Here is an 11368-nt window from a genome sequence, read left to right on the forward strand (position 1 = left end):
TCCACCAGTTTGCTGTAGAACAAACAAGCAAAGAACAAAACAGAAATCCATATAGCAGTTCCAATACTTAACATCCAAATTGCAAAGCATTGCCATTACATTTCAGGGAAAGGAAGAGGACCCACAATGAGTTTTTATTCATCAGTTTGCTTGGGGTCATTGCCAATTCAATAAGACAAGAAAAAAAAAGTGTATGGTAGGGTCAGAGAAACCAACATAACGTGATTCCTTGATGATGCTATGATTGTCAGTGTGGAAAGCCAAGAGTTTCCAGAAACTTGAAAAATAATAAAGGTTCTTCAGGGTTCCTACATACAAGATCAAAATATATTGGAAACCACTGGTAGTATTCTTAGGCCTAGCAAGAACCTACTAGAAAATATAAACCTAAGAAAGTACCATCATAGTAATGAAAAGCCATTAGGGACTCAGATTAAAAGAGAGACCATCATGTTAGACCCTTACAGAGAAAATTACAAAATACTACTGCAGCACGTAGATGTCATGAACAAAGACATATAGTATGTTTGCGGATGGAAAGGCTCAACACCATAAACACAGCAATCCCTTCTAAATGAGCCTATAAAGTTAATGCAATTTTCATCAAGTTCTAAATGGGGCTGGAGGAGAGACTCCGAAAATGCAAATGAAAGTCAAAGCCAGAGTAACCAAAGCTGTTTCAAGGAATGGGGCAGCTACGGCAGACACTTGGGTTGTGACAATTCAAAGAGTACAGTTGATAGAACAATAAACCCGGAGTATGGAATCCAGTCATTGGGTAAAATCAAAAAGGAAATGGACAGATAAAATAAATTGTGCTGGATCACTAGGGTGTCCATTTGGAACAAAATAAATATAGGCGCTAGGTTTGTTTGTTTGTTGTTTTGTCTTTTTGAGACAGGGTCTCCCTGTAGCCCCAGCTGGCCTGGAACTTGCTATGTTAGACCAGGCTGGCCTCAATCTCATAGAGATCTGCCTCTGCCTCCTGAGTGCTGGGAAAATAGGTGTACACCACCACACTGGCTCCAGGTTTTTAGGTTTTTGTTTTTTTAAAAAAAACAGGCACATGGCACATCCACAACATAATACTATTGTGACTTTTTCAAACAAAATGTGCTTTGTGGCTCTCTTTCCACCATCCCGCCTTCCCCCTTGTAGCCTCCCCGACCCCAGATTATTTTCCTCTTTTATACCCACCTCCCACCCTTCCTCCCCACCCTCTCTTGGTCTCCTTTCTTTGTTTACATATATACAAGCATATATTAGAAGCTAGGGTCTGAATATGAGGGAGAACATTCATTTTGTTTTTCTGAGTTGGGTCACCTCATTTAATATCGTACTTTCCAGATCCACCCTGCAAATTTCATTTTCTTTCTTTCTTTTTTTTGAGACAGGGTCTCCCTGTAGCCCAAGCTGGCCTGGAACTCACTATGTAGATCAGGCTGGACTTGAACCCACAGAGATCTCCCGAGTGCTGGACTAAAGGCGTGTGCCACCACACCCAAGCCTCATTTTCTTTCTTAATTTATTTATTTTATGTGTATGAGTGTTTTGCCTGAATGTATGTAAGTGTACCCATGTCCTACAATGCCCTCAGAGGCCAGAAGTGGGCACTGGATACCCTGGAACTGGAGTTAGAGACTCCAGTTGTTAGTCACCATGTGGGTGATGAAAATTGAACCCGGGTCCTCTGAAAGAGCAGGCAGTACTCCTAACTGCTGAGCCATCTCTCCAGCCCCGATTGCATTTTTCTTTAGAGGTGCATACTATTGCATTGTGTGCATGTGCCAGAATTTCCTTATCCACTCATGTGTTGATGAACCTCTAGACTGGTTCCATTTTGGGTCCCAGCTGTCTGTGGTTGTGGACACAGGGTGCTGAGACCACTCCACATCTCTGACCCAGCACACACAGTGTCCTGTATGCTCACTCGGAACCCTCTAAGGCCCAAGGGCTCCACTCCCCCTGTGGAAATAGCAGCTGGGTGAGCCAGGGACCTAGTATCTCCAAAGAGTGCCCAGGAAGTGATGGGGAAGACCAGTAGGTCCAGGCCCCTCTCAAGGGAAGATTATGGGATGTGTCCTACCCCATCCTTGAGCTCCCCTGTGGCCGAATCCTAGTTGCCCATCCTGTGACTTCTTCCCCTGCCCCTCTTACTACGTAACACCTATATCCAGTCTCAGGATCTGCTCCTGGGGTAACCAAGCCAAAGATGACATCATACCAAAAGAATGTGCAGAAATCAAAGCAAACTTCTTTAGGATTTATTTTTATTGTATTTTAGTTATGTATACATGAGTGCATATGTGCTCCTGAGTGTGGATGCCCACAGACTCCAGCAGAAGGCATCAGATCTTCTGGAACTGGAGTTACCAGTGCTTGTGAGCTGCCCAGCATGGGTTCTGGGAGCTGAACTCAGGTCCTTTGAGAGAGCAGTTGTCAACTGAGTTCTCTCAGGGTCCCTTGCTCCTGGTGCTATTAGACAAACCATATAACAAATCCTTATCTGAATTTTTCATAGTTTATATCTTTGGGGGGGAGGGGAGCGACTGCCAAAGAAATGAACACCCAGTGGTTCAGGGGCAATGGCGCCAATGCTCCTCCCTCTGCAGCTAACTCTCCATAGCCAACTCTCTGAAGCAGGCCCCACCTCTCAGAGGAGTAAGTGTCCCTTGGGACACACTCCACCCCTTCCTCCGTCTCTTACAATCTTTCCACCAATCTTCCACTAAGGTCCCTGAGCCTTGGAGGGGATGACAGATGTAGGGTGATCTCTCTTGTATCATGGTGAGATAGTGACTTCTTGGGCCTCCCCATTGTTCATCTTCAAGCTGTGGATCTATCTCAGTGATGTTTCTTCTACTATAAAAACAAATGGAAGGAAGTAGACACATCTAAACAAACATGAATGTAAATACAAATGCCTAGAGGATATCCCAGTAGGTGTGCTATATTCATTAAACAGTGTACTTGTAATGGCTTTCCCACTAGGGCCTGTAGCCATTCTCAACACAGGGGATTGGACTTGTCTACAGCACTAGATGTGTGTTCCATCCCTAGGAGCAGGTCTTATCCAGTTAGAAATTTGTCAGTGGTACATATGTTAGTTGAGGCATTATTGCACTTCAGGCATTGCTTGGCATGTCCATAGTGTGCAGCACACGGGGTCCATTGTTGAGTAGATTCATAGGGGATCCTTTCTTCCCCAACCATCTGCATAGCGCCTTCTGGTACTATGAATGTCATCCATCCAGTGGCATGGAGTTTCTGGCTTAGTCTCAGCTCCATCTTTTCTTTTTCTCCCATGCTCACATCATGCAGTGTCCTCAGCACCATGGCCTCACTGACCTTTCTAGTGTACAACCGACATTAGTGGCAATAGCCTTGGTGAATTGGAGGACCTCTAGGATCTCTCTCTGACCAACAGCTCATAGGGGGCAACCCACCCCTGGTACTGTAGATTTCTTAATAGTTTGGAAGCCTCTGGTTTTATCTTACCCAACCATAAAGCTCCCAAGAGTCTTATAGCTGTAGCTGGCCTTTGTTTCTTCAGGTATCTTTCAAATGGGTTTCACATATGTAAACACTCGAAGGAAGGTTAACATCATATACTAAATCAATCATAGATAAGGAAAGGTTTTATCCATTTGTATTAACTGTTTCTCCATAGGTCTTTGTTAGGTCCATAGCATGGGTAAGAGCCATCAACTTGGTTAGTTCTTTACTATCTTTAGTTATCCCTTGGGAGTCATTCTGCATTCTAGGGATCTTGTATAGAGTCTCTTTGTATTCTCTTATCTTTGATATGCTTACAGGTGTTGGTGCCAGTTGCCTGACCCTGCACCGGACTAAGGAGGCAGGGGATTTCTCTTGTCCCCACTGCACCTGTTGGTTCCCTGAGTCGAGCAGGCCCTGGGTCTGCCTCCTGACTGTAGCCTTATCTGTCATCTCTCCATTTACCATACCTGGCTGCTGGGGGAGGCCTTGGTGGGAAAAACTGCCTCCACCCCTAGCATAGCCTTTATCAGGAGAGAAATGCACTTTATTTAATCTTTGGGGATTCTTAACCACCCCTGGGACAGTTTTTATTCTTTGAATGCCTTTTGTATACTGTTGTTCTGGTTTTAAAGCCTTCCAGAAACTCCTTAGTACTGAATTTGGTTTTCTATCAATTTTTTCTTAGGGAATTTGGGCTCAACAAAAGTCTTGCCACATTTGTCTTCCAGCAACCCAAATGGACCATTCCTTCTGTTTGGTCTTTTTTATATCTCTTGTAGGGTGTTCTGTTATTCTACAGACACATTTTACACGTTGGTCAGAGTCACTTAGACCTGTTAAAGCCCTTCTCACTTTACAAAGAGCCTGTCCTATTAAAGGGCTTAGCAAAACCATTAAAGCTCCATACCATTCTCTAAAGCTCTATATCATTCTCGAGATCCCAGTTGAATTAAGCTTTCCTTTATACCTCGGGTGAACGTAGCACTATCTGGCCTAGCGAAGTGGGCATTGTATATTGCTTTTCTCATACCTAGTTCTCTCAGTAATGCCTGTCTCTCTTTTATAGTTCCCCAGCCCCCCATGTATCTTTAATACCTTGCACAAGCCTTTTCATTAGGGACTGCTCCTTCCTGTACTGGCCTAGGCTAAACAGCCTATGTCACAAGGTGGATGGATTTTATATAACTCAGCTGTAAAGCTTCTGAAGGACTTAGACTGACATTATTTACTCCCATGTCCCATACCCTCACTAGCCATGTGGTGAGGGGTTCTTTGATTGCTTGCTTGTAAGTTTTTCCTAGTTTTAACAGTTCCAGTGTGAAGTATTTCCTAGCTACAGTACTGCTAGCTTCCTTTCCTTTCTGTATCAAAGTTTGAATCTGAGGGGCAGACCTAGCCACATTCATTTTTAGGTCATTTACTTTTTCATTATTATCTGTCTTTTTTCTGGAGTCCTTGGACCTTACACAAAGTAAAACATCTGGTTTTATTCTCTCTCAAGTTCTGCAACTGGATCTGCCAGGACCTCCCTGGCCTTTTCAGCTTCCCCTGCTTTGGGCAAACCTTTTATTATGCAAAGTGGCCACGCCCCCTCTCTGGGTTCTCTGCTTGTGTCCTAGGCCTGTAAAAGTTTTTCTAGCCTTTCTATAACCTTTTTAAAAATATTTTATGTATTGTTTTTATTTTATGTGTATGAGTGTATTGTCTGCATGTATGTGAGTGCACCAGTGTCATGCAATGCTGCGGAGGTCAGAGAGGACTTCAGATTCTCCTAGAACTGGAGTTAAGGATGGTTCGTAGCCACCATGTGGGTGCTGGAAATTGAACCCAGGTCCTCTGAAAAAGCAGTCAGTGCTCTTAACCACGAGCCATCTTTCCAGCCCTGTCTTTCTATAACCTTTAACAAATTTTCATATACCTGCAACTGGGCTACTTCTCCACATTTACAACACAGCTGTGGTCCACGCTTCTGCATGGCTGGCTCCTTTTTAGTTACATATTTTATAATCCATTGTAAGATCCACATCATCACCACCATTAGCTCCCTAGCTTTTTCCAAACTCCTGCAGTTTGTCATTCCTAGCGCTGTCATCCTGCTGACTACACCAACTTGTCACCAGAGTTTTCTAAGGGCTCCTTGCTCCTGGCGCTATTAGACAAACCATATAACACGTTCTTATCTGAATTTTTCATAGTTTATATCTTTTGGGAGGAGAGACTTACAAAGAAACGAACACCCAACACCTGGCACCCACCTCTGCACTGCTCGGCCTGCCGTTCCAGATTGCTTCTGTACCCTGCCAACAGTCTCCATTAGCTTTCATCCATGCCTGGTGGGCCTGCAGTCTCACCCCAGGTCGGTAAATGCCCCCTCTCATGTCCATGCAGGCAAGACACCCAGGCCACTTTTTTTTTCTGCACTGTCCACTTCCCAAGATGGCACCAATGCTCCTCCCTCCTCAGCTAACTCTCTGCAGCTCCCTCTCAGTAACTAACTCTCTGCAACCAATTCTCCACAGTAGACCCTGCCCCTCAGAAGAATAAGTGTCCCTTGGAACACAGCAGTACACACAGAGCTGGAGAGATGACTCAAGGACTAAGAGCACTTGCTGCTCTTGCAGAAGACCTGAATTGGTCACCAGCACCCACATTAGGTAACTCACAACCACTCATAACTGCAGCTCCATGCGATCTGAAGCCCTGAAATCCTCCTCTGGCCTTCAAGGGCACACACACACACACACACACACACACACACACACACACAGAGCATATACACACAGACACAAACATAAGTTTTAAAAAGAATATAAATAAATTTTTTTAAGTAGTACACACTCCTAACCACTAAGCCATATCTCTGGTTCTGAAAAGTAAATTTTTAAACACTTATAAGCAGGAAATAGAGGTGAATATCTTCATGATTCTGTACAGAATTTGTGATATGGGATATGAGATGGCGGAGACCCTAAAGACCACAGGAAACTCCCAGCCTTGCCATCAAGTTGGCTGACTGGGAACAGTCACCACCCTCTCCCAGATGGTGAGGTAAGATGGACTTGAGTGGCTATCTGGGAAGTTCAGTGTGATGGCACCATACTGGGTGGGGCAGGGGCAGGGTTAGTTCCAGTGGCTGACAAGTCAGATATTCAGAAGTGACAGTGGACACACATGCTTCTGGGCCTGTGAGATGCCACCATCTTTGCCAACATGATGATTCCACTCATGAGTCCAGTGCCCAAGCCCTGGGGTAGCTGGGCATCAAGGCTGGCTATTCACCCATCCTTGGTGGTTTAGGGTCTCTCGTGCTGCATGCCTGACTTTGTTCTCCGGGTCCCTCTCTTGGACCTTTCCCAGTTGTCCTTGTTATCCAACCTCCTATACTGCTCGATCTGAACACTTGTCCACCCAGCAAACTTGGGAAGCCCCCGTGCACACATCTGTACCCTTTTGTCTTCGCTCTGTGTGGCCGGGCACGTGCTCCCTGAAGCTCTGTCCATCGGCTATTAGGACTCGACTAGAAGAGTCTGACGCCCCAGCTCTCATTTCCCATTGGTGTGCCTTTGGGACCTGTGGAAGTCGAGCCCCTTGTGTGTTCCTTCCACATTGCAATAGATCCAGACACTGGCTCACAATGCAAGTGTGTGGCCACTTGGCCCATTGATGTCCACTGATCAGATGTCAAGGACCACACCAGGAATTCTTCTCTATTGCAGACTCAGGGGTCCACAACATAACTTTCTGATTGGAGTTGTTACTGAGTCTCTCAATTCTTGTTTTCTTAAAGGAAAGCAGTCAAGAGACAGACAGTTTAAGCAGAAGTTTATTTAGTAGAGCAAAACATCCACCCCAAAGAGAAACTGGACTGGGCTGTTCCAAGCAGGAGGAACAGTCCAGGGGTTTCTGTGTCATGGATTTTTTTTCTGATACACAGTCTCCCTACTGTAGTCCCAGCTGGCCTGGAACTCCCTAGTAGACTAGGCTGTCCTTGACACATAGGTTCATCTGCCTCTGCCTCCTGAGTGCTGGGATTAAAGGTGTGTGCCACCACGCCCAGCTAATATATTTATTTTATGTGTATGAGTGTTTTGCCTACATATATGTAAGTGCACCAAGTGCTTTCAATGTCCACGGAGGCCTTAACTCCTGGAACTGGAATTACAGATGGTTGTTAGCTGCTATGTGGGTGCTGGGACTGAACCTGGGTCCTCTGCAAGAGCAGCCAAGCTCTTAACTGCTGAGCCTTCTCTCTACCCCTCTATGGTGTGGATTTTAAAGGTCTTTATTTATGAGATGGGAAACATATTTATAGGATAAGATGACCCTTCTCCTTCCCAAATCGTGGTGGACTCGATCATCCTTTTAGTGTGCTGTTTCTCCCTTAGCTGACCTGGATTGATAAAGGAGAAAAACATCTTCAGAGTTCTCACTCACCTCCCGCACCACAGAAGCTCATCCTCTGCTGTCAGGACACTAGCACGAAGCCCTGCCAACTGCTAAGCTCTTCTATTCCACTCACACACTCAGGAACTCAGACAATAAGACCAGCACATCTCCAGACACGCTAGGCCAAGACCCCATTTACCACCTGGTCCCCAAACATCTGTATTCTGCCACAACAGGCTGTACCCTGGGTCCCTGGAGGTTGATGTTAATTTTGGCTCTACATTCAGACAGCCCTCGAAAGATGTGGGTAACCCTTTGTGGAAGCTGTGAAGATGGGCGCCACAGCTTCTTGTTCAGTGGGGTCCACTCATGGGGCAGTGAGCTGACGATCTCGATGGTGGGGCCACGGTCTCTGGGTCAGGGCCCTCCCCAGACAAGGATGACACTCAGTGGGGATAGCAAGGGGGTCTGGCATTTTCCTGTAGGGTGGGACTCTGCAAACAGAACACCATTGCTCTAGTGCCCCCTGCTGACCATCTGGAGCCTACCTTCCAGCAGCAGTGGGGAGCTTTTCCTGCCCAGTCTTCCTTCCCATCCTCCTTTCCCAGATGCCAGACCCTCCTTGTGCCTGACAGCTTCACCAGCCAACTCCACTCCCCTGCCTTTTATCATTCACAAATGTGACCTCCTGATTCCACCTCCCCTCTCCAGAGCACCTGAACTGTGCGCTTTTCCCACCACCCATTTGCTAGTAGAAACAGGGATGCTCCCCTGTACAGAGTGAATTGTTGCTCCCTCAAAAGATATTGAGGTCCTTACTCCCAGAACCTGTGACTCAGAGATGACAGATAGTTCTGATCTAACACAACTGTGTCCTGATGTAAGGGAGACATCTGGACAGAGACAGACAATCGCACAGACAGAGAACATCATGGCAAGATGAAGGCAGAGATCATAGCAATGCATTGGCAATTTGAGGGACACAGAAGATTGCCAGGAAACTACCAGAAGAGAGAAGAGAAGCACAGAGCAGATTCTCTCTCAAAGTGACCAGAGGGACCCAACCCTGTGAACTGTGGAGGCTACTATGCAATGCCACGTTATCATGGTGCTTGAATAAAGACAGCCTGACTCTTAGCATCCATTTTAGCCAAGAGAGAACCTGAACTGTTCTGAGAACCTGTTCCTTCAGAATTCTCTCAGAACTGTGAACAGAGCATCTCTCTCTCTTTTTTTATTTATTCTTATTTTCTGTGTTAGAATGTTTTGGCTGTGTGTATGTAAGCACACCCATGTCATGCAAAGCCTGCAGAGGCCAGAAGAGGGTGTTGGATCCCCTGAAACTGGAGTTAAAGATGGTTATTAGCCATCATATGGATGCTGGGAAAGAAAAGAGGAAGTGTCTATCAGAGGATTATGTCCTGTCTGATCCCTATTGGCCTAGAACAGTGCATACAACCACAAACAGATGTTGTCAATTTAATCTCATCTATTGTATGCAACACAAATGAGCTAATCTGTTGCATTCAACAAATATCAGCTGTTTGCTGTGGTTGATATATAAAACACACACACACACAATTTCATCCACTTTTCTGTGTCTTGGGTAAGGAAGGGTCATGAGGGATTGCGGTTCCGTGCCCAGGTCACAAGAGGAGCTCCCGGCCTAGTAGGCTTGTTCACATTTTAAATAAGCAAAGATAAATAAGATTAACTTTTTGGTTGCAAGGTTAAGTAAAAGTCATTTGTCTGATCATGTCCATATTGTGAGTCATTCCCATGGTGAACACCTTAACTTTAGACTTCTGGCCCCAGAACTGCAAGACCGTTCATTTCTGCTCAAGTTCCCTTGCGTGTGGCACTTGTTGTGGCAGCCCTCGCTGTGCCAGCCCTAGCCATACCATGTAGTCCAGCTGCAGGGTTCTTCTCATGAGACACTGCTCAGTTGACCAGCTCTGAGTTGAAGAACAGATTCAAGTTCAGAAACTGGACAAGGGACAATTGCTTTCCCTGCAGCACCTGACTCTGGTCTTCGAGCTCACCCATTCTGTGTCATTTCCTCCTCTCTTCTTCTTTATATATTTTTAATTCAGGGACTGGAGAGCTGGCTCAGCAGCTAAGAGCACTTGTTGCTCTTCCAGAGGACCCAAGTTCTGTTCCCAGCACCCATGTTGGGTGGCTCACAACCACCTGTAACTCCAGCTCCAGGGGATGCCATGCCATCCTCTGACCTTCTCCGGCACTGCACACACATATACACATAATTAAAATAAAAATAAATCTTTAAAATGTTTTATTTGTGTGGGGGTTGGGTCGGCATGTAGGTACCACAGGCTCCTGTGGCGGTCAGATGACAACCTGTGGGAATCAGTTCTTTCCTTCCACAATGTGGGTCCCAAGGACTGAACTCAGATTATCAGACTTGACAACAGACATCTTTACCCACGGAGCCATCTCACTGGTCCCATTCTACTTCATTTCTAATTATTATCCACTTCACCCCTGGCCAAAATGTACAGGTACCTTGCCCCTAGAAATGCCATATCCCATAGCCAACACCACAGGGCTCTGTGAGTCAGGCCCCTGGCTGCTGTCCTCACCTCACTGCAGGCTCCAGTCCCTGTACCCACTTTCCTGTGACAGCTGGTGCTTCTCTGGTCCAGATAGCCCATTCTGCTCCTGCAGAGCTCTACTGTCTTAGCTAATTTTCTGTTGCTAATAACTCAATACCACAGACTGGGTTACACTACAAAAAGAAAGAGGTTTGTTTTGGCAAGTGGTTCTATTCCAAGGCAAAGGGGCCACAGTCCCTCAGCAGCTCAGGGCCACACATGCTGAGAGTGTATGACATCGCCAAGCTGAACTAACCCATTAACCATCACATGAATGGAAGCCAGAGCAGCGACTCACCCCTGTAATACCAGCACTCAGGAAGCAGAGGCAGAAGGATCATTGGGAGGCCAGGCTGGGCTACCTAGTGAGTTTGAGGCCATCCTGGGCCACATAGAAAGCCTCTGTCTCAAGAAAAAAAAATCACATGTATGGATTAATCTGATGATGAGGGCAGAGATCTACGCATCTCCTAAACATCTGGTCCCAACACTTAGTCTCACTGAATAGACACTAAATGAGTCAACATGGTTTTCAGAGGGGCAGACCATGTTTCAACTGCCGCACCCACATGACCTTGAGAGAGCTCAGGTCTGGGGCGGCACCTCCCCTGTTGTTCTGGTTACTTCCTATTGCTGTGATAAAAACACTGACCAAACCAATTTGGGGAGAAAAGGGTTTGTTTGGCTTACAGCACAGTCCATCATCAAGGGAGGCCAACACAGAAACTCAGGCAGGAACCTGGAGCACAGACCATGGAGGAATGCTGCTTACTGGCTTGATCCTCTGGCCTGTGCCCAACCTGCTTTCTTACACAACCCAGGACCAGCTGCCCAGGGGTGGCACCGCCCACAGTGGGCTGGACCCTCCCACA

Source organism: Nannospalax galili, unplaced genomic scaffold (assembly GCF_000622305.1).
Source record: "Nannospalax galili isolate Female #2095 unplaced genomic scaffold, S.galili_v1.0 scaffold1659, whole genome shotgun sequence".
Taxonomy (NCBI): domain Eukaryota; kingdom Metazoa; phylum Chordata; class Mammalia; order Rodentia; family Spalacidae; genus Nannospalax; species Nannospalax galili.